At 41.2% G+C, this 22,363-nt stretch overlaps 1 protein-coding gene across 4 annotated transcripts in view; it reads right to left on the bottom strand.

The window, feature by feature from the left end:
* MET (MET proto-oncogene, receptor tyrosine kinase) overlaps nt 1-22,363 on the bottom strand; it is a 96,530-nt gene that overhangs the window by 70,657 nt on the left and 3,510 nt on the right. Inside the window, exon 1 of one of the 4 annotated variants that reach the window (XM_083698918.1) lies at nt 8,108-8,485. The exons of the other annotated variants lie outside the window; for them this stretch is intronic. The gene's annotated coding sequence lies outside the window, so the exon portion shown is untranslated. Of the gene's footprint in view, nt 1-8,107; nt 8,486-22,363 lie in introns of those variants that run through there. 4 annotated transcript variants of the gene reach the window in all.

The following is a 22,363-nucleotide window of genomic DNA, read 5'->3' as shown; positions in this document are numbered from 1 at the left end:
TTTAACTGTTTGAAAAAAAAATTCAAGAAAATCAATTAGGAATACAATTTTTAAAATGTAGATAGTAGGCAGCCATTTGATTTAACAGATAGTTCATTTTAAACTGCTCTAATAGAAGTATGTTCATTTCAGTGAATTTTAGAACGAACCTACCATGCACAAAATAGGTAAGGCACCAATTTTTGGAAAAAAATAAATGTGACTGCTATCGTTAAAGTGTGGCAAATTTATGAATTTCCACTAGCACCACACCTGGATCGTTCAGCCGGTTGAGCATGAGACTCTTAATCTCTGGGTTGTGAGTGTGAACCACACATTGGGCACGAGATTCCTGCTTTGCAGGGGGTTGGACTAGATGACCCTCATAGTCCCTTCTTGCTCTACAATTCTATAATTCTATATAGCTCAGAACAGAAACCCAGTCTTCATTATATTTTCCCCATCACATAATAACAATATGTAACAAATATTATTATAGTAGTACGTGTGTGTGTGTGTGTGTGTGTGTGTGTTTCAAGAGAGTATTTTGTTTTCATACCAAGTGGGAAATTTTAAAAAATCTTTTATAGTTCTTGACATGCCAAGAGCATTTGGGGGAGATCATTACACCACTGCTTGAGTAATGTGTTTTCTGCATATTCTGCTTATTGACTTTTTTTTGCTGGGATTAATTGGATTCATTTTTTTTTTAATTCCCACAGCAATAAGTCACTTCGGGGAGCCTTTAGAATGCACAGGCAGGCAAAAAGCACACTCAGACAAAGAACTGACAAGCTAATTAGGCTAGTGAAGAGCCTAACCTTGCAAATTTCTTCCTTTGTATTCATTCTGATGTGGTTTGCAGAGTAAAAAAAGACTCATATGACTATATGGGCACTAAATGAATTGTGGTTGAAGTGGGTTTTGCACCAGTTTTCCACATTATACTACTGTTAAGTCACACCAAACATTGTTCTATTGATACTTAGGCACAGTTGCTAAGCTAAATTTAGTTTCCCTGGAGGAAAACAATTAAACAATCCAAAAGGAATCATGGCCATATGTTGTTTACAGGATTTTGTGGGGAAATGTTATTTAGCTGCAGGTGAATAGTATTGTTACCAATATACAAATGCTCCTAGCAAGCTCAAAGCATTTATTTATTTATTTTTATTTCTATAAATGTTCAACAAGGCTTTAACAAAGTTAACAAAGAGTCCGACTACGTTAGAAACAATATCACAGCTTTTGCTTAAAAGATACATTGGCTTGGATCTAAGGAGCAGCTTGCACAAAGGGAAGGAACTTCAGATCGCTCAGAAGTCAGCCTCTCTCTCTCTCTCTCTCTCTCTCTCTGTGTGTGTGTGTGTGTGTGTGTTATTTCCTCTCATAAACCAGTTCTAGGTATGTCCACTCAGAAGCAAGTCCTCTTGAATTCAATGAGGCTTACTCTCATATAAGTGAGGCTAGGGCTGCAGCCTTAGTTAGAATAGACTCACTGGAATCCTTGTACTTAAGTGTGGCTTTGTTGGGCATCATCCACTGTGTTCAATGGGGTGTGCGTACGAATGTAGCCTGAAACCCCTGCCATCACCTGAACCTTTCCTGCATGCCATTGGCTTCTCTGGATAAAGGAATGAGGGTGGGAAAGCCTCACTGTAGAAGCAGTTTTGTGAATACAACCCATACTTTTAGGATTAATACATATTTTTGTTTTGGATAACTTGTGACAGAATTCAAAAGTAATTGATTTCTAAGAAACTGCTGTGTTCCTTCCACTGCTTTAGATCAATAAATATTGCATTTCATTTCCCTGTGGCTTGTGCTATTAATCTGTGCAGACAGGAGGTTTTTGCAGAAGTAATATGTGCTGGGCCCTAAACTCTTCAATTTCTCAAAAAGCAGAATTAAAATGCATAGGGAGAAAGGAGATAAGAAAAAAGAAAATACCCAACTCTTTATAAGATCATGTGAAATACAGTATCAGATTGGTCTACCTAAACAAATCATTTTGATTCAGTCACAGCTGAGCAACTGAGATCAGCTGAATCAGATCTACAATACCAGTGTTGCCAGTGTAGAAGTTTCTCCAGTTTGGATTAAAGTCACTAAAAGGAACTTGAAAGAAATCTCTGTTAAGGACAACAGAAACCTCAAAACTGAACAAATCAACAGTAAATCTGTTTTTGGCCAGCATGATGTCAGTTTTCTTTCATGGAAGATGCATCGTGCAGTGTGAGTCTTTAGAAATGAGTACTAGCCAGGCACCACAAGTGTGGTAAGAAATGACATGTCATATTACAAGAGGTGCAAATATAAGTTTTGTGGCTGATATCCTGATGATGGAAACTTACGTGGCCTGACTAATATTCATTGCTGCAAATGTGTGGTTTATTTTCTCTTTGCAAGTAAGCAGAATCCCTGCTGACTATCTTATGCCTGTTTATTTTATTTAATGTCCTGATTTTGGTTGCAGAAATCTTTGACTCCACTCATAGCATCATGTCCTGTTCTATGATTCTTTAATCACAGAATTGTAGAGTTGGGACCCTGAGGATCATCTAGTCCAACCCCCTGCAATGCAGGAAATCTTTCACCCGAGGTGGGGTTTGATCCCATAACCCTGAAAGTAAGAGTCTCGTGATCTATTGACTGAGCTATCTGCTCAGTAACCAGTCCCTTTAGAATTAGGGGAAAGGCTGTGTTTCACTGGCAAAGAAGATGTTCTGCATGCAAAAATAAAAATAAAAACCACAGCTTCAAACTCTGGTGTCTCCAGGTCAGGCTGGGAAAGATTACTGGGAAGCCACTGCCAATCAGTGTCACCAATGCTAAGCTAGGCAGATCCATTGTCAGAGTTAGCATAAGGCAATTCCCTATGGTCCCAACAACAGAATCGGAAGGTTCCAAATGAATAATCTTGTCCCCAAATGCGGTGTTCCAAAAACAGGATGTATGTTAAACGGCATCTCCAATGAAACACTCCAAACCTTCATTTAGGAAACTCCAGTATTATACAAATATCTCCCAGTACTTGTATTATGCTGGCAATCATTTAAAAAGGGATGGAAGCATTCAGAAAATACACAGAACAGCCCTTGTGAAACTATCACTTGAGAATGTGGGTTGCACTCATGTAGACTTCATACTAATGCACAAGCCTCATGTTCTACATGCGATTAGGGGCTTTTATGTTTTACATAGGGCTGTGCACTGAAATATTCCTTTCTCCCATTTAGCAGTGGCACTAGGAAAGTTACAGGAACGTTGCACTATGCACTTTTTCTGAATATTAGAATTGGCTCTTCATTGCTTCTTGTGCTATTTTAAGGGAGTAGGGTCAACAATATATTCATGATAAAGCCACTCAACAAGCTGGTAAGGAGGAATGGGCATAGCAACTCCTGTACCATTCTCCTTTCTCTGTAAATCCAAGTAGTTCAGACATTCAGGTTCAGCAGGAAGGAAAATTTACACAAGGAAACAAATACCGAAATAAAAGCTATTTCATACTAGTAAAAATGACAACAATGGATCATGTATCCATGTGTGTCAGAAATTGTTCCCTTATCCAACAATTTAGCAGAGATTAATAGTGGGTGATAATCAACAAAGTCGTAGAGCTGACCCACTGAAATCAATGGAAGTTCGTCGCTTTTAGTGGGTCTACTCTGACTCTGACTTAGCTGGACAACATTGGCTATCACCCTGTAAATTGTTTGAAGTGCTTTGGGTTAATCCAACTCTTGTGTGACCATAGCATCTCAGGTATGAATTTCAGGTTGAATATGTCAATTCTGTTGCAAAGTGTTATCTGACTTTGAAAATTCAGCAGTCATATTGACTCAGAACCAGAAAGCATTAATCTACATACACTAGGTAGGGAACCTTGAGTCTTGGGGGCACATGCTGTTGGTAGGCAGGGTGTCCAGAGGCAAAAGTGGACGGAGTTAACAGATGTGATTATTAATTTTTGTATAGCAGGCTATATATTCCACCTCCCCACTTCTGCCTCCACACCCTCAACACCTCCGTAGTTCACACACACATTCCAGAAAGGCAAAAAACGTAAGAGGGCAATACAGAGCAGGACCATTGAGGGGCCTGGCCTGGGGAGAAGAAGAAGAGTTTGGATTTGATATCCCGCTTTATCACTACCCTAAGGAGTCTCAAAGCGGCTAACATTCTCCTTTCCCTCCCCCACAACAAACACTCTGTGAGGTGCGTGGGGCTGAGAGACTTCAAAGAAGCATGACTAGCCCAAGGTCACCCAGCAGCTGCACGTGGAGGAGCGGAGACGCGAACCCAGTTTCCCAGATTACGAGTCTACCGCTCTTAACCACTACACCACACTGGTGTAGTCCCGAGGGCAAAATAAGAGGCTTAGATGTCCAACCTAGTATTTTGAAAGAGGTATCAATAAGAGCTATCTATTCCTCTAATTGCATAAATGCTACATTATCAGCTTTATTAACAAGTTTTTCTACAGTACTGCCTCTCCCGACGCTCTTGAGATGGTGTACCAAAGTTAAAATATAATACATCAATAACATATAAAATGCAAAAAAACCTACAAAAAACTATGCAGTTGAAAATGGGCAGGAATAAAAAAAAATCAACCATATGCTGGAGCTTAGCACCAGCAAAAGCCTGGGTACACAGATCAATTTTAAGAAGATGCCAAAATGTCATCAGCAAAGGCACCAGCCTTAATTCGATGTGAAGATGGTTCCACAAAAAAACTTTCACATCAGAGTTAAATATGCAAGTGGGGGAATGATTCAGGGCTGCCTTCCTTTAAGGCTACCAAGTTCCATTGTGCAGTGCATCACCAAGCCCAAGAAACACTGTTTATGCAGCTTTAAACTTATCAAGTCCATAACTAAGTAAAATGAATGCGTTTGCATCAACATTAAGAATCTAGAATACATTATGAAGAAGTTGGGTGAGGACAACCAGCAAGTTTCTCATGGAAATCAGTTGCTAGCAATAAGAAGCATGGTTGGTTGAAGTGTCTAAGATCCACAACCAAATTTGTATTCCTTGTTACTTAATATATACATGATGACCATTTCCCAATAACCAGATATTATAGGAAAGGAAGAAAGAATGGTAACTGGAGATAGGAAGAGCAATAAATAAATTCAGGCAATTGGCCTGCTATTTAGGGGGGGGGGTCATCAACAGTATTGACAATAAGTTACAGTCTTCTTGGCTCATTTGAAAGATCTTTAGTATATTCTTTTTAAGCTGAGCGGTGGGGGGGAAAACCAGGTATGCATTCAGAATTTTAGCAGATTAAGTAATTAATTTATATGCACATCCTATTAATAGGTCTAATATATTAGTGTATTTTACAACAGCTTTTCATGGAACAACTGTTTTGCCAGGCTTATATTAACAGGCTCTTAAACACAGGCATCCATTCTGAAGAAAATATATTATTCCTTTTACTCATTTAACAATAATTTACAGCAAGCAGACTGGAGTGCAGTACAAATCATAGCCTCTCCTTTGTTACCTGCTGTAGTGCTTTAAACCCATAAGAATAAGGGAAGCTCTTGGGCTTGTGTCAGACAACTAGATTTATTTTGCTGCTTCTGGAAGTAGCAGTGATGAGCGAGAATGGCACTACAGGCTTTTAAAAAGATTGTATAAAATGAACCTTCAAAAATATTCACTAGTATTCCAAAAGAATAAAGCAGATCAATAGCTTTGCTTAAAAACTAAGAATGTGGAATATCAGTCAACATTTGTTGAAGTGTGCTGCTATCTGAGCTAAAGGTTGAAGGATCAAGTCCATAATAAGGAAGCTGAAAATGCTCAAAGTCTCCAAAAGAAAGCCTAGGAACCAAAAGTTACAAAAGAACACAGATGGAAGTAAAAAGCAGACAATAGGGACTAACATCAATATATGGATCCGAGCTGACAAGCTCTGCTTTAGGAAATCTAAACGGTAATGCACCTTTTAAAAAAAAAAAAAAAGTTTGGTGCTTGAGAGGAGAGAGGAGAATGGACAGCTTGAACAAATAGCATCTCATGACCAGTTTCATACATACTTCAGAGAAACATAGGTTGCTCTGCAGCTCTAAATTATTAGAGTTCCAGAGATCTCAGAAGCTTGCTCTGCAATAACTCAGAGCAGGGCTTTTAGTGTGGCTGCCTGCCCTTGTTCTTCTGAAATAGCTTTCTAAATAAGACAGGCACCCCCTGTCTGTACTTTCCAGAAACAATTGAAGACATTTTTAGTTCTGACAGGCTTTCTTTATGTCTAATTCCTTTGTGACAGTGGTTTAGAAGACAATTAACAGCTAAACGATGATGATGATTTCAGTTTCCCATGATTAAGAACAGAGCAGTGGCGGCCTCATAGGATTACTCAAACAAAATTTTAAAAATGAGGCTACAATCCATACCCCATGGTCTACAGCAGTGGGGCTCAACACCATCACCATTGCATCATGAGCCCCACTGATTGCTTTCAACTGTGCCCATGAATGAGCAGAAAAGATTTCTGCTCCCACAACACAACTCCAGCTCCTCTCCTCCACACTGCAATCCTCCAAAATCTGTGCAAGGTTTTGGTTTGGATTTACATGATGTGGGATTCAAACCTATGACTATTTTTATAACAAAGTCCTTGCTTTTCTTAACAATATCACTAAAAATGGTAGCAGGATTCAATGGTATCCCAGGAGCTTACAAAAACCCTTTGCAGAGCTGAATTTTTAAAACTTGCAGCGTTCACGTTGAGCAACATGAGCAACACTTATTAGTTCTGCTTTCAAGGTAATTTTTACCCCAATTGTGAGACTCTTCCAAAATGCTTCATGCCATAGGAGAACATTACAGCTGATGACCAATTAGTGGACCAATTCAGTGGAAGATGTCCAGTGAGGAAGGATCTGACCTCCATTACCAGAAATAAAATTATGGCTATGGTGAGTCCAAAACATATGACTATGATGCTGGTACAGTGGTACCTCAGGTTACATAAGCTTCAGGTTACATACGCTTCAGGTTACAGACTCCGCTAAGCCAGAAATAGTGCTTCAGGTTAAGAACTTTGCTTCAGGATGAGAACAGAAATCTTGCTCCGGCGGCGTGGCAGCAGCAGGAGGCCCCATTAGCTAAAGTGGTGCTTCAGGTTAAGAACAGTTTCAGGTTAAGTACAGACCTCCGGAACGAATTAAGTACTTAACCTGAGGTACCACTGTATAGATAATGAGAAGAAGGAAGGTGCTCCAGCAGCTTGAAAGCTAGGCCAGGAAGTAGCAGTTTCTCAAAAAAAAAACCACCACTTAAAAAAATTTATTTCAAATATTTCTAAGCCACTCTTCATTGCCTAAACAATTCTGGAGAAGCTTACATTAAAAGCATATACACAACACACATGAAAAACAAAACAGGCAGAGTTCCAGATTAACTGTAACAAGTTAAGGCACACTGTTGAAAATGCTAAGAAAAACCTGATAATGGGTGGAACGCTGAATGAAAGGCAGAGGGAGAAGGAAGAAATTTCCCCTGACTTGCAAGAAAGTTCCCTTGACTTGATTGTCTACAAATCTGGAGCTGTGAAAAGCAGCATTTTTAGTTTTTATACTAAGAATAAAGGCCGTGTATCTGTGACAAGATGGTCTCCACACATGCTTCCAAATGACTGGTTGAATCAGTTAGCCTCCCCGCCCCCCACTATCTTGTAGATATTATGCACTTTAACATTGCAGATATTGGCACCAATGAACTCCTTGCTACCTCTTATGAAGAAGCACGCCTGAAAACACTCCAGCTTTTGCTATGGTAGCCTGTACCTGAAAAGGGAGGTTCCATTCTGGCCTGGAGAGGCCCCCAAAAAAGATTCCATTACAGGAAGTCAGGCATACATGCTCCAAAGCATGCAACACCCATTGATGACTGTCCCTCCCTTATCAATTGCAAATCTAAATCAAGCAAAAGAATGTCAGGCTCCTTCTAGAATAGATGCATTAAGATAAAGATAGTATCAGCTAATCACCACTCCTTCCAGATTACCCCGCCCCCCCACTAACACTATCCAAATAAATTTCAATAGCCTGAGGCTCCTTCCAGAACAGCCCAAATATATGTTTATCTCTTTACTCTATCTCACCTGGACAGCAGAAGATGCTTATCTGGAAGCCATTTCGCAAATGTTTTGGACAAGCTTTTCCTGGTTGGCACCATGTGAAGATTTGTAACACCCATCCACCAACAGGAAGACAAGGCTTTGCAATATTTGTTTTTACATTAATTTTTAACCTCAACTTGAGCATCAAGAGGTAGCAGTTTCCAACTCAGCAGTTAGGAATCTTTGAATACCCAAGTTGCCTCAAACCTTATGCCCAGGAACTTTCCTGCAGGCTCCCCCCTTCTCCTTTTTCTCCCTTCTTTCTCACCCCCCCTTTTTTTTTGCTGAACAGGAACGCTCACCTCCAGCACACTAGCACACACACCACCTTACACAACAAGGACAAGTATCAAATCTCCCTGCCCCACTGCAAACTGATTAGCTGACAAAGCCCTCCTTCCCCTATCCCTCATTTTCTACCCAATCAGGTCCCTCTTCTGAGAGGAGACCTGCTCTCTTTCTTCCCTTTGCTATGCCCAGTTCTTCCTCCTTGGCTGTTTCACCTTCAAGCCCCATTTCCACACTATGCATACCCACCTACTGCAAAAACAGACTCGTTTTACTCTCAGTCACTGGCTCTAAGGTCTCCCACCAGCTTTCTTCTGATTTTCCCTAAAGGCCCACTATCCAAAAAACCCCAAAACCCAATTCCTCTGACAACCTCCCCTTCTCTTTCTGAAAACAAGCAGCTGTAATCAGCACCAATTGTCCCTTTCCGATGCCACCTTCATCCCTTCAGCCAACATCCTTCCCTCCCTTCTTTTCTCCTGACCACATCCTAGTTCTCCCATGCCTGCAGAGGCATTCTTTAGAACAGGCTAACACTTGTACTGGATTTAAATTTCTTTAAACTGAGCCTGTTAGTGTGCTATTTATCTTTAGTAGAAAAGGGGGGGGGGAGCTAACTTCCTTTTGATATATCTTTACTTTTGCTTTATCTCTTGTCTGTGCTAATCCTTGAGGTGCCAAACTCTCAATGTCAAATAATAATAATAAATCACAAGAATTGTGTGAGAGAATTTGACACTTGTGTGCAAACTACACTTTTAATAATGAACTACAGTACTGTATATTAAAGTTCTCAGTTAATGTACAATGTTTTAACTTGCAAGTCACCACTTCCATTTTTAAGGGTTTTCTTGGGGAATATTTGGTGCAAAAATCAGACTGGTGTGCATAGTTGATGATACGACCTCCTACAAAAATGATTAAAACTCTACTTAAGATTATAGCTATTTCTAATGGAACAGAAGTAAAGATCTGAATAGGCTTTTTAAAAAATAAAAATAAAAATACTACTACTTGCTGAACAAGCTTGTTGAGCACAAGGCACCACTGTTTTGCCTTCCAGGTGTTGACATTGTCAATTACTACGGCCATTCATCCTGTCTCACAGCTCACCTCATTCATGGCATGATGCTATCTCTAGTACAATTAATGGAGACTACCATGTTTCCTCTTGGCCACAGTTTATCCAAGGACCATCACATTTGTAATGAATCCCTATTGTTACATGCATCATCATAAATCCATTAAAGCCCACTTGCATCTTGGAACATATTGCTTGGAAAAGCCACATGTTTAGGGTGTAGGGTTGCTTTTGAAAGGTGGGGTTGTTTTCATTCCATTCAGATAGAATTTATGTTGGGTGGGATCAGTTTCTTATACTTAAAAAACCCCAGCCAAATAGACATTGTTTGGAACAGCTACCACCTAGGAAACATGGTCTCGTTTGGAAAATGCAGCTGCTTCCACTGCTAATGCAGCCATTTGTCCTGCATTTTTGTAAATGCCGTAGCCACCTAGTGGGCAATGTCTTGGCCACCCTAATGATGGCATGCCTCCCATCCACACACACAAACACCCATCATGCAAGTTTGCCCTTTTAAAAAGACTGCATTTCTTTATAGAGGCCCATCGTACAACTGCTGTTCCTGGAACATTTTGCAAAGGCGAAATATCCCAGTACCACTGTCTTCTCTCAGTATTCCAACATTATGGGTCAAATGTTGGACCCACCATTCTTCACCATTTGACCCACCAAGCTCATTTTGACCAAGCCACTCCCAACAGCCAACGTGCCTAATAATAATAATAATAATAATAATAATAATAATAATAATATTTTATTATTTATACCCCACCCATCTGGCTGGGTTTCTCCAGCCACTCTGGGTGGCTTCCAGCAGAATATTAAAATACAATCATTCATCAAAACTTAAAAGCTTCCCTAAACAGGGCTGCCTTCAGATGCCTTCTAAAAGTCTGATAGTTGTTTATTTCTTTGACATCTGATGGGAGGGCATTCCACAGGGCGGGCACCACTACTGAGAAGTCCCTCTGCCTGGTTCCCTGCAACCTCACTTCTTGCAGTGAGGGAACTGCCAGAAGGCCCTCGGCGCTGGACCTCAGTGTCTGGGAAGAACGATGGGGGCGAGACACTCCTTATCCGTGGCAAAGTCACAAACAGGGTTGCAAAGTTCTTTGCAAGGTGCTTTGAAGCATCCACTGTCACCTGGTTGTCAGGGTGTGAGCGCCCTGCACAACCAAAGCCCCAGTAATCAGCTGGGATCAGCTGCACTAGGAACTCCACAGTGCATCCAAATGGGCTAAAGGAAACTACTTTGATTCAAAACACTTCCTCTAGCACTTTGCATATAAGCTGCTTCCTCTTGACATAAAAAAGTTCTGTTTTTAAATTGCTTTCTCTGGCGAGGGCAAAATACTCAGGGGTTTTTTTAGGAGCATTGTCCTCTCTGCAGAGAGGTCAAAACGGCTCCCTGTAACTGACAATCAGCTGACCACTGTAGTTAAAGGGATCCCCTTTTGGCACATTCTGTCTTCAAAGGAGGTTGCTGGAATTGCAGAAAGCTGTTACAGCAACCTCTTGAGTCCTTTGACAGGTATCAGTCACCTGATGTCATTATCATGCCAGGTGATTTGACAGTGGATGCTCCCATCCAACTATCCAAGTTGTCCAGTGGAAGTGGGGAAGACAAGTCTCTGACTTGCTGGCTGGATTCAGTTCTCTACCCATTTGTTGTTGTTTAGTCGTTTAGTCGTGTCTGACTCTTCGTGACCCCATGGACCAGAGCATGCCAGGCACTCCTGTCTTCCACTGCCTCTCGCAGTTTGGTCAAACTCATGCTGGTAGCTTCGAGAACACTGTCCAACCATCTCATCCTCTGTCGTCCCCTTCTCCTTGTGCCCTCCATCTTTCCCAACATCAGGGTCTTTTCCAGGGAGTCTTCTCTTCTCATGAGGTGGCCAAAGTATTGGAGCCTCAGCTTCAGGATCTGTCCTTTCAGTGAGCACTCAGGGCTGATTTCCTTCAGAATGGAGAGGTTTGATCTTCTTGCAGTCCATGGGACTCTCAAGAGTCTCCTCCAGCACCATAATTCAAAAGCATCAATTCTTCGGCGATCAGCCTTCTTTATGGTCCAGCTCTCACTTCCATACATCACTACTGGGAAAACCATAGCTTTAACTATATGCTCTACCCATTTACATAAGGTTAATTACATGTATCAATTGTTATCTGACCTTCCTTCAAGCAGCTCAGAGCGTTGTACACAGTGTGCCTTCCCATTGTGTCTTCAGGGTAGCCAAATACTTTTTGCTGGATGAAGTGAAGCCTGCATGGCGTCCAATAGGGCCAACGCTTTAAAAAGTATTGTTGCATAGATAGCTCAGTTGGTTAGAGCTTGGTGCTGATAACACCATGGTTACAGGTTTGATCACTGTACGGGACAGCTGCATATTCCTACATTGCAGGGGGTTGGACTAGATGATCCTCAGGTTCCCTTCCAGCTCTATAATTCTATGACTATTCAAACACCAGTTCCTGCTTTCACTCATTCTCCTCCCCTGCCTCCTTGGGAACCACTAATGTACAGAATGGAAAAGCTGACTCTGTCTCCAGACTTCCACTAAAGCTATGTGCCAGCCATGAAACTGGGTCTACCCCTAAAACTGGGTCTACCCCTAAAAACTTTAAAAACAAATAAAAAAGCACATGCATAAAAGCTTTTAATTTTCAAAATGATGTCCAAGGCCTCTTTCATTAGGGTCACACATGCTTTTATTGGGACATGCCTTTATTTGCTCCATGAACCATTCCGAGGAGTCAGGAAGGAATTCATAAATCAAGGAAAAGTTGGTGAAATCAAGTTACAATCTCCTTGCTGTCAAAGTGACAAAAACTGAACAAGCCATCTGACTGCAAAATATCTGAACACAAGCCGTTGCTTCTCAACTTTAAAACACCCAGTATCTTGGGTATAATATATTAACATGTCTAATAACCGCAAATCATCTCAGAGCATTACTAAATGTTACCACGCGTCTATATAATTTAATATTTTTTTAATTTAAAAAGTCCTAAACAAAGGGAATACATTACTCCAGTGAACAGGCAGGGCTTTGCAGGTTTGCCAAAGGTCCAATAAATTCTAGACCAGCTGGAAGATCTTTATCAGCATTTTATCAGGAACAACAAGTGACCTACTCAAGAATTTCTCACCAGATTTTCTACAAGGCAAAAACACATTCCAGAAGATAGCAAGAAGTAGATTCATTCTTTGTTGTTAGTTGATAGTTATGCGAAATGGTTAGTTGTGAATAATCATAAAATCAATTGTGAATTTGGCAGCTACGAATTGGTTACATGAATGGGATCAGGAAACAGATCCAGTTAATTGCCAGTACTTTCGAATCTCTTTCTTAGATTTGAATACCCATCTGATTAAGAATTACTCACTTAAATATTTTATTTTAACTCCTTCCGTAGGACAGAATGTACCTTCCTGGGGGAAATTCTGAATTACAACATACCTGAAGACTTCTACGAAAAAATGTTTTGAAAATGATTCAAAGACAAAGGCTTGTTTGGGCAAATTCTTCCATTTTTTGTTACCAGTATGAGAATTCCAAATAAAAATATCAGGGCTAGTTTTATGTGTGACATTTGTTTCTGTGAAAGAAAAAGCATTTATCGGTATGTTGTCCCTGAATTGTGCCACAAGCAATTGCCAAAGATCAAACAGCAGTATTGGCTGTCCAGTCTTTGCACTTGCAGCACACTAAATTCATTAGCTACCCTTCAAACCTAACTGTGTACACATCTCCCACCCCCTAAAACCCCCAGCTATCACAGAGTTTGTCTCCAGGGAGGTCAGCTCTTGAGATACAATTCTTAGTATACCTAACTTAAGTTCTATTATAACCAATGGGATTTATTTTCAAATGTGCTCCAAGCTGAGGAATCATGACATCACTGCACTATGGCCAGAGGTGCTGCCAGGTTTGAGGGAGCCCTGGACCAGATGACTTTCATCTCCCTTCCTGTGGCCACTCTGCTTGCCTGAAGGCCCTGATGTCATGGAGGAGAATGGAAAGAACAAAGTAAACCCCTGGCTGGATGCCACTTATGGTGGAGTGACTCTTGCCATGCTAGGATTTGAGGTTTTTAGATTCACTAAGCAGTGCAGAGAAGAGTGAGTAGGCAGATTGTCCAAAATAAAGGGTGTGTGGCAGGAAGAGATGTAGGAACTAGGAATTCATATGAACACACAAGGGAAACTTCACTGTGAAACTCAGCAAGCCACAGATCCAGAGTTAAAGAGAAGCCACCAGACTCCAAGACATGGATCTAATACAGTGGTACCTCGGGTTAAGTACTTAATTTGTTCCAGAGGTCTGTACTTAACCTGAAACTGTTCTTAACCTGAAGCACCACTTTAGCTAATGGGGCCTCCTGCTGCTGCCACACCAGCGGAGCCCGATTTCTGTTCTCATCCTGAAGCAAAGTTCTTAACCTGAAGCACTATTTCTGGGTTAGCGGAGCCTGTAACCTGAAGCGTATGTAACCTGAAGCTTATGTAACCTGAGGTACCACTGTATGTAATTTCAGCCAGGCTCCCTTTTGCCAGAACATGCCATGTTGCATGTGGCAGCTAAATATTCAATTTAACCATTTTGAGATTAAGGAATTTTAACAAAAGTCCACATGGGAAGGAAGGCTTGTTCAGCCGCAGCACACACACAAAAACAGGAAACATCTACAATAAGAAGGTATTCGTCTTCCTACAATGGAACATAAAGATGTGTCATCCAGTTTTCAGACACAAAACAGCTATTTCTAAGTAAACTTACACATTACAGCAGAGGCGGGATTATATTAGGTTTTCATTGCATTTCATGGCCAGTTAAAACTTGCACAAAGGGGGGGGGGGAACAAACAAATGTAACCTATTCAACTCAGTGCAGAGCTCTTAATCAGCAGTCAACTGGAGCTCAGGGGAGGGAAATCAATTTTCAGAAGGCAAAGAGTAACAACTGCAGATTTAATCAAATTGCATTTGCAATTCCGTACTATTCTCAATATTTCTAAAAGCAATGAGCTCAGTGGCAAAGAATGAATTTCAATAAATGTCACATATCTAGTTGCTAGGCTTAATTCTTAAAATTTATAGGTCTGGATCAACTTATCTGAAGGAAAAATGTTTCTGGGGCACTTTATGCTGCTTAAATAGGGTAAATATTCATGTAAAGGATGAATACAGGACAAACACAAAAGTTTGGTGCATATAAGGTGAAACTTCAGTGAGGAGAAAGAAAAGAAGTACCGGTATAAAGCAACCATAAAAATGTTGGTGGGACTAATATACAATATGAAAATTGTGACAATTAAAAAGAACACTTCTTCACATTTTTTTGTGCTTCATGAGAGCTAAAATTCAATAAGCATAAACACACAAAACATATTTATATTACAGATTTGCATGGGAAGAACAATTTTCTAAGACTTTCACAGCCAAGGGTACAAGCCAAAGCTGGAAAAGCATATTTCACACTCCTAGTTGGTATTACAGCCAAATTTTAGGATGTGAAGTTCCAGAATCCTCTATAAGACCCTGTCTCCATAGAGGTCATCGGCTAAAATGTTCAATAGGCCCACCAAGTTCAGAACTTTCCTTAACATCCCTTAAAGCAGTCTGCTACCAACATCTACTGATCCACAGAGAGCGGGAGGATCTTTACTCGAGTGCATAATTTAAAGTCAGCAGAGGTGGAGAGATCTCCTAATCCAGAATCTTGAACACCACAATTTAAATACCAGTAAATATTGTTATTTATAGCAGAGCTGGAACAAGCAGCCATTTGGTAAGTAAAAAATAGCTTTAATATCCTGAACTAGAAGAAATGGTTGCCTTAAAAAAAAAAAAAAAGCTCTTTACTCCCTGTCTTATGTCTCATTCTCCACGATCACTCTAACTCAGCCTATTGAGTGCCCTCCAAATGTTTTGGATCAGACAGTAGTTTGGGGAAGTCTTCTCTAACTCTTGCATGACCCACCATTCCATGACACTTCCCTGCTTTAAGTCATTCTTCTATCCACCCTGTTAGAGAAGACTGGTAGTTCTTCAGGCATTGATATAACCCCTTTTCTATAGATAGAATATGCTGAGGAAGTCTCCTGGGAAATCCATGTGGGTGGTGGCAAGTTTCCCTACTACTTGCCCCAAAATAGGGACAGTACCACCACTATCAATAAGAAACTGCTTGGACACATTGCTATAGATTGTATCCTTAGATCCCATTCATTAGCGCACAGAATACAAGACTGACTTCTGAATAGCACAAACAGTTATTCAAAACACAGGACATCAACAGGCCATTCCACAATGAGCTCTTTGTTGAAGAGGACCTGTGGTAGTAGAACATATATTTGCACAGAAGTAATTTGTAACTCTGTGGCCAGTACTTTAAAATGTAGATATCAATATCTTAACATCACCTCTCCAGAATACTTCTCATTTCTTTAAAACATGAAAAGAAAAAGCTAAGCTTTGACACTGGTGACATTCAAATATCATAGTATCATAGACCCTGAGGATCATCTTGTCCAACCTGAATATGAAGCTGTCCCATTCGGGGATCAAACCTGCAACCTTGGCGTTAGTAGCACCACGCTCTAAACAACTGAACTATCATAATACCACTTGCTCCATTCCATACTTTAGCTCACTTTTTTTTTTGCGACCACCAGCATAGTCAAATGGACAACCCAATGAAAGAAATCAAGTCCTTCTGTGACTATATCCCACACCCAATTAATTTCACGTGGACCATAGAAATTTGGTCCTACAATAATCATTACCCTGTATAACACACTGCCTTCTTGGAGGCAAATAGCCTGACAATTCCAAAGATTTGTTAACACTGAAAGGAACAAGTTAGCACAATGCTCTGTGTTGGGATGACTGTGGAAATTAGATTGTAATGCTGATTTGATTTCCTAAAAGGTATATGAAACAACACACAACAAGGTTAAAGATTCCCATAGTAATGAATGTTCTTGGAATTTCAAAGAGCTCAGAGGAGACCAGATTTGTGCTTAAATTGGTGTGGGGGAGGGGGTGTAAGAGAAAGGTCACTTAATTATTCTTGTCTTTAAAGTGTCATCTACACAACATTTCCCCTGGGTGAAGAAATTGATTTTAAAAGTGTTTCTGCTAACATGCTTGTGTCAGCTGTTATGTATGAATTATAAATACTTTTAAAATAATTGCCAATGGAAAGGGGGGAAAACTAGTGCTGTTTAGGAAAAAGATCCAGACACAATGGAAAGCCTCACTTTGAATGAGAGGTTATTCTTATTTGCAGAATATGAAGACACACTACATATAGCTGACACAATACTACAATTTTCGTTTTCTTGTTAAAACCAAAGTGGTCCCACAACGTGCAAATTAATATATACGTAGCTTATTTCACAGAACTGAAGGGTGACCAAATACCCTCCTAAAATGTCCTTTTTTCCCCAGCCATTTATGAAACGTGTCTAAAGTTCTGCCTGCCCAGATATCCCTAGGAATAGATACTGTCCTGATGATACTGTCAGAAAGGTCCTGCTCTTCAGCTCAAAGATGATGCATCTTGCATTACAATGGATAGAGAAAAAGACTAGCCTCAGTGCCAATTATAAAGCAAGAGCTATTCTCCAAGGTACACTGGAGCCAAACAGAAGGTTTTAAGGCAGAAGTAGGGCAGTTTGAAGCACGTCAAAGTGCAAGTAGATAAATAGGTACCGCTCAGGCGGGAAGGTAAACGGCGTTTCCGTGTGCTGCTCTGGTTCGCCAGAAGCAGCTTAGTCATGCTAGCCACATGACCAGGAAGCTGTCTGCAGACAAACGCCGGCTTCCTCAGCCAATAAAGTGAGATGAGCACCGCAACCCCAGAGTCGGTCACGACTGGACCTAATGGTCAGGGGTCCCTTTACCTTTTAGGAAATCTTTGGCCCTTCAGATGTTGCTGAACTGCAACTCCCATCAGCCCAAGCAAGTATGGTCAGCGGTCAGCTGTAGTTCAGAAACATCTGGATTTAAAGAGTGAAGCATTATCACTTTGAAATGTGCCCAGGAGAAACCAATAGGAAGTCTGTGCAGCACTTGTAAGATAACTGTGGTTCTCCCAAATCAAAAACATGGGGATCCATATGCAGTACTAGCTGCAGCTTCTGAATACAGTGGTAAGGTAAAGGTAAAGGTACCCCTGCCCGTACGGGCCAGTCTTGCCAGACTCTGGGGTTGTGCGCCCATCTCACTCAAGAGGCCAGGGGCCAGCGCTGTCCGAAGACACTTCCGGGTCATGTGGCCAGCGTGACATCGCTGCTCTGGCGAGCCAGAGCTGCACACAGAAACGCCGTTTACCTTCCCGCTAGAAAGCGGTCCCTATTTATCTACTTGCACCAGAGGGTGCTTTCGAACTGCTAGGTTGGCAGGCGCTGGGATTGAGCAACGGGAGCGCACCCCGCCGTGGGGATTCGAACCGCCGACCTTTCAATCGGCAAGCCCTAGGCGCTGAGGCATTTACCCACAGCGCCACCCGCGTCCCGAATACAGTGGTACCTCGGGTTAAGAACTTAATTCATTCTGAAGGTCCGTTCTTAACCTGAAACTGTTCTTAACCTGAGGTACCACTTTAGCTAATGGGGCCTCCCACTGCTGCCATGCTGCTGCCCAATTTCTGTTCTCGGCCTGAAGCAAAGTTCTTAACCCAAGGTACTATATCTGGGTTAGTGGAGTCTGTAACCTGAAGCGTCTGTAACCCGAGATACCACTGTACTTTCCAAGGGAAGCTTTACATCAGGCATCCCCAAATGTTGGCCCTCCAGATGTTTTGGGACTACAACTCCCATCATCCTTAGATAACAGGACCAGTGGTCAGGGATGATGGGAATTGTAGTCCCAAAACACCTGGCGGGCCGAGTTTAGGGGTGCCTGCCTTACATGAACATTAAAGTTATCAAGTAGAGCATGGATTATGGTTGCCAAATATTGAGGTAGAGACACTAGTTATGATCCAGATGAACCTGGTCAAAATGCCCACCTAAATATAGCATTAAAGGGAGATTGTGCTTATGGAACCAAATCCTCAGTGATCAGCAAATTTCATTGTTTCTGGGCCATTCACCTCTGAAAGGCAGGTGAGTGCCTGGATTCAGTTTGTCATTCGCATCCACTAGTACCAGAATGAAATCAATTACAAAAGGCATGAACTGTGTTCTGACTCTTGTCTCTATTTACAGTAGAAACAAGATGATACACAAGACTGTTGCAGATATGAATTATGTACAGGGGAAATCAATAACAGGAGGTTCTGAGGCAAACCCAACCTCCTTGTCAAGTACAATTGGCCCCTCATGTTGCCAACCCAGAGAGTTATATAGAGAGATTACCATGGCTTGGGAATGAGTGGGAACTGGGTCTGCCACCCTCCCGGTTGCTCAAATGCACCCTCCTTTAAAACTAGTCACATCAGACAAATAACCCAGATAAGTAATTAGGCACTCATTGACTAGTCTAAGAGAAGCAAGCATTTGAACCCAAGCCGGTAAATAAATGGCAAAAACTCGCTATTGGCCTCCATAATGTTCCTTCTCGAAGTTGGAAAGAGAACAATAGGAGCATAACTGCACATCTTGGCTCTTTAAGGCCAAAAGATACAACTCAACAAGTCTTCTGGCAGTCTGTCAGATTTATGGAAACAACTACGATGAAATGCAGTTGTCAGTATGTCATTGAATTTAATGCAATGTTAGATACAACACCTCTCCTAATTTTCTCTTTGATAAAGAGTTGTGTCATCCTCTTGCCAAAGGCATATTATAAATGATCATGGGACACTAAGTGAAGAATCCTAGCCAAGTATCCTAGGCAAGTGTACTTGCAAATAAGTTTTGCTATGCTAAATGGGGCATCGTTCCTAGTAAGCAAGAATTGCAGGCTTCATGAGCCTGATCTAATGGGGTTTACAGTTTTCCAACCTGCTCTTCTGCTAGTATTCTCATATAAAGACACAGCTACAAAGCCAGATCTCACCCCTGTCACCCCCAACATGTCCTTCCCCCAAATCCTCACCAGCGATGGCAGTAATCAGCCCACTAAGGTACAAATGAATGCTGTGCTATCCTCATAGATAAAGATTAAATGGAAGATAATTTTACAAGAGTAGAATCAGAAGCAATTTTAAATGTGATTTTTTTTTTAAAATGCATGGTGAGATATAAAGGAATCCCACATTCCTTAAGCTCTACAGAATATATACAGGTGACATTAACCATGAACAAGGTGCTTTTAATTCCCCCATATGATCCAGTATTAGCAGTCCATTGTAAGGAATGGCAGATTATTTAGCACAGTGCATTCTTTGCTCTGTTGTCTTGCTGAATGCCTGGTGAGCAGAGAGCCAACTACTTGTTGAACATTCAGGCCACCAACTCCTTACGTAGATCCCGCACTAAGTGGTGACTAGAATACAATTTACACTGCATGGTGACAATGCAGTCAATGATCTCTGATCTATTTAAAACAAACATCAGTGTCGTAACAGTAATACATAGTATTTTCAAAGGTTCATAAGAGCTATATTATTGCCAGCATGTTTTTACATTATTAAATTTGTAATACAGTGGTACCTCAGGTTAAGTACTTAATTCGTTCCGTAGGTCTGTTCTTAAACTGAAACTGTTCTTAACCTGAAGCACCAATATAGGCCAACACTTTTTTAAAAAAATGCCACCACATTGCATGCTGTGTTGGATGGAATAGCTCAAAAGAAGGGTGAAGATGAGGAGTGGTTTAGCTAAGACTGGAGCCATATTTGTTTTGATGTATGCCCACTCATGCTGCAACATGACTTTGCTTCATCTACAGTGCATGTAGCAATATCAAAAGATTCCCCATCTTTCTGCACAAAGACTAGTTATGATAGCATCAGAAGGGGTTGCTGCCCAAAATGGGCACGAGTTCCGCCCCGGGGCACCTGAGCAGCTAGCTATGCTGCTGCATTTGGAGGGCTCCAGTTTGGGAATTCCTCTGGTCCAGGGTGGCTAACTATGAATCCCCAAGTCTGTCACAAGATCCAGGGCAAGCTATCTCTTTCTTATCTGGAGGGGTTAATTCAAGACACTATCTGTGACCCATTCTACTGGAGCCATTAATGTAATCCTCAACAGCAAAGTTCACACCACAAAAACAAACTCCAGTACTAAATTTGTAGAAAACACACTTCTGCACCAGAAGCACAGCTCCGTACTATCAAGGATGGAGACCCTGGGGCACTCCAGATGTAGCTGGACTGGTCAGGAATGAGATGATGGGAGCTTGAGTCCAACAACATATTGAGAGTCATAGCTTCCTCATCCCTTTCTTAGCTTCTCTTGCAAAATTACTCAAAATATGTCACCCTATCAGTTTACTAGAACGAGGTGAGGCCAGGCAACCACTTGCACATACCTGCTGAAGCATGCTATACATAAACCATGCATACCATCCACCTTCACACACTAGGATCACAAAGCATCAACTCAAGTCACATGATGCACAAGTAGTGTGCAATATCCAGATTCATTACAAACAGCTGTACGCAAACAATTTGGTTACTTTTAAACTTTGAATTGAGCAGTATTTTGTGTTCCCACCTGCCTCCACTATCCCCAGATGTATAGTTCTAACACATTTATTAGCACTGATTGGAAGCACTGATTTCAACAGAACTTAACTCCCCCCCAAAAAAGGATTTAAGGGTCTAAAGTATTTGACTATGCAACTACTATTATTTCCTTGAACTCTTTTGACTAGTACAGATTGTAAACCCAAGTCTTACTTTTTAAAACTGCATTTGCAACACTACTCTAGCCAACGTAGTATAGCACCTTTAATTTAAGGCTGCAGCTCTAAGGACACTTTGCTGATACTATTGAACTCAATGGGGCTTACTTATGAATGGAAATGTATATAAGCTTGCACTATAAGTTCTTAATGGATCACTTTAAGTTCATACCAGGGGTAGATATCCCTTTAGATGCTGCTGGACTACAACTGCTATAAACCCCAACCATTGAGACCTTAGGGTGGGTAATGGATGAATAAATAAATAAATAATATTGGCCACGCTCGCTGGGGCTGATCAGAGTTGAATTTCAACATCATCTGGAACCCAATGATGAATTCCAGTAGCATGCTTCAATACATGGGTAGGCAAACTAAGGCCCGGGGCCCGGATCTGGCCCAATCGCCTTCTAAAACCAGCCCGCAGATGGTCTGGGAATCAGCGTGTTTTTGCATGAGTAGAATGTGTCCTTTTATTTTAAGTGCATCTCTGGGTTATTTGTGGGGCATAGGAATTCATTCTCCCCCCCCCAAAAAAAAAATATAGTCCAGCCTCCCACAAGATCTGAAGGACAGTGGACCAGCCCCCTGCTGAAAGTTTGCTGACCCCTGCTTTAATATGTGGTGCAAATGACATAGTCTTGGCTAATATTGTCTTTTTGGACCATATAAACAAGTGTGCACACACACATTGCAACATGTATTATAACAAGAAGCCCACCCTCAAAAGAATGGAATAGGGTCCACAAGAGAATGGGCTGGAACGCATTCATATAGTATTTCTTGCCACACCACTGCCTATGTCCCAGGTTTCTTTGCATAAGTATTTCAGGTCATCACTTAAAAAGTAATTTTGATTAAGATAGTTTGGAAATGCAAAGATGCAAGCGCATCTCAGACAACATATTATTCCAAAATAGTCCCACAGGGTATATTTTTTGTTATCTACACTTTTTGATTCAGAGTCCCATGGGCAGGTTATGCTTCCTCAAAATTATAACAGTCAAACTGGCTCCTATTAAGCCTCCCAGTACAAATACCAAAAATGGGGGTGGGGTGGGGG

Source organism: Podarcis gaigeae, assembly GCF_964106915.1.
Source record: "Podarcis gaigeae genome assembly, chromosome: 10".
Taxonomy (NCBI): Eukaryota; Metazoa; Chordata; class Lepidosauria; order Squamata; family Lacertidae; genus Podarcis; species Podarcis gaigeae.
Note: the sequence above shows the minus strand (reverse complement) of the source record. Positions and strands in the feature narration are given on the sequence as shown.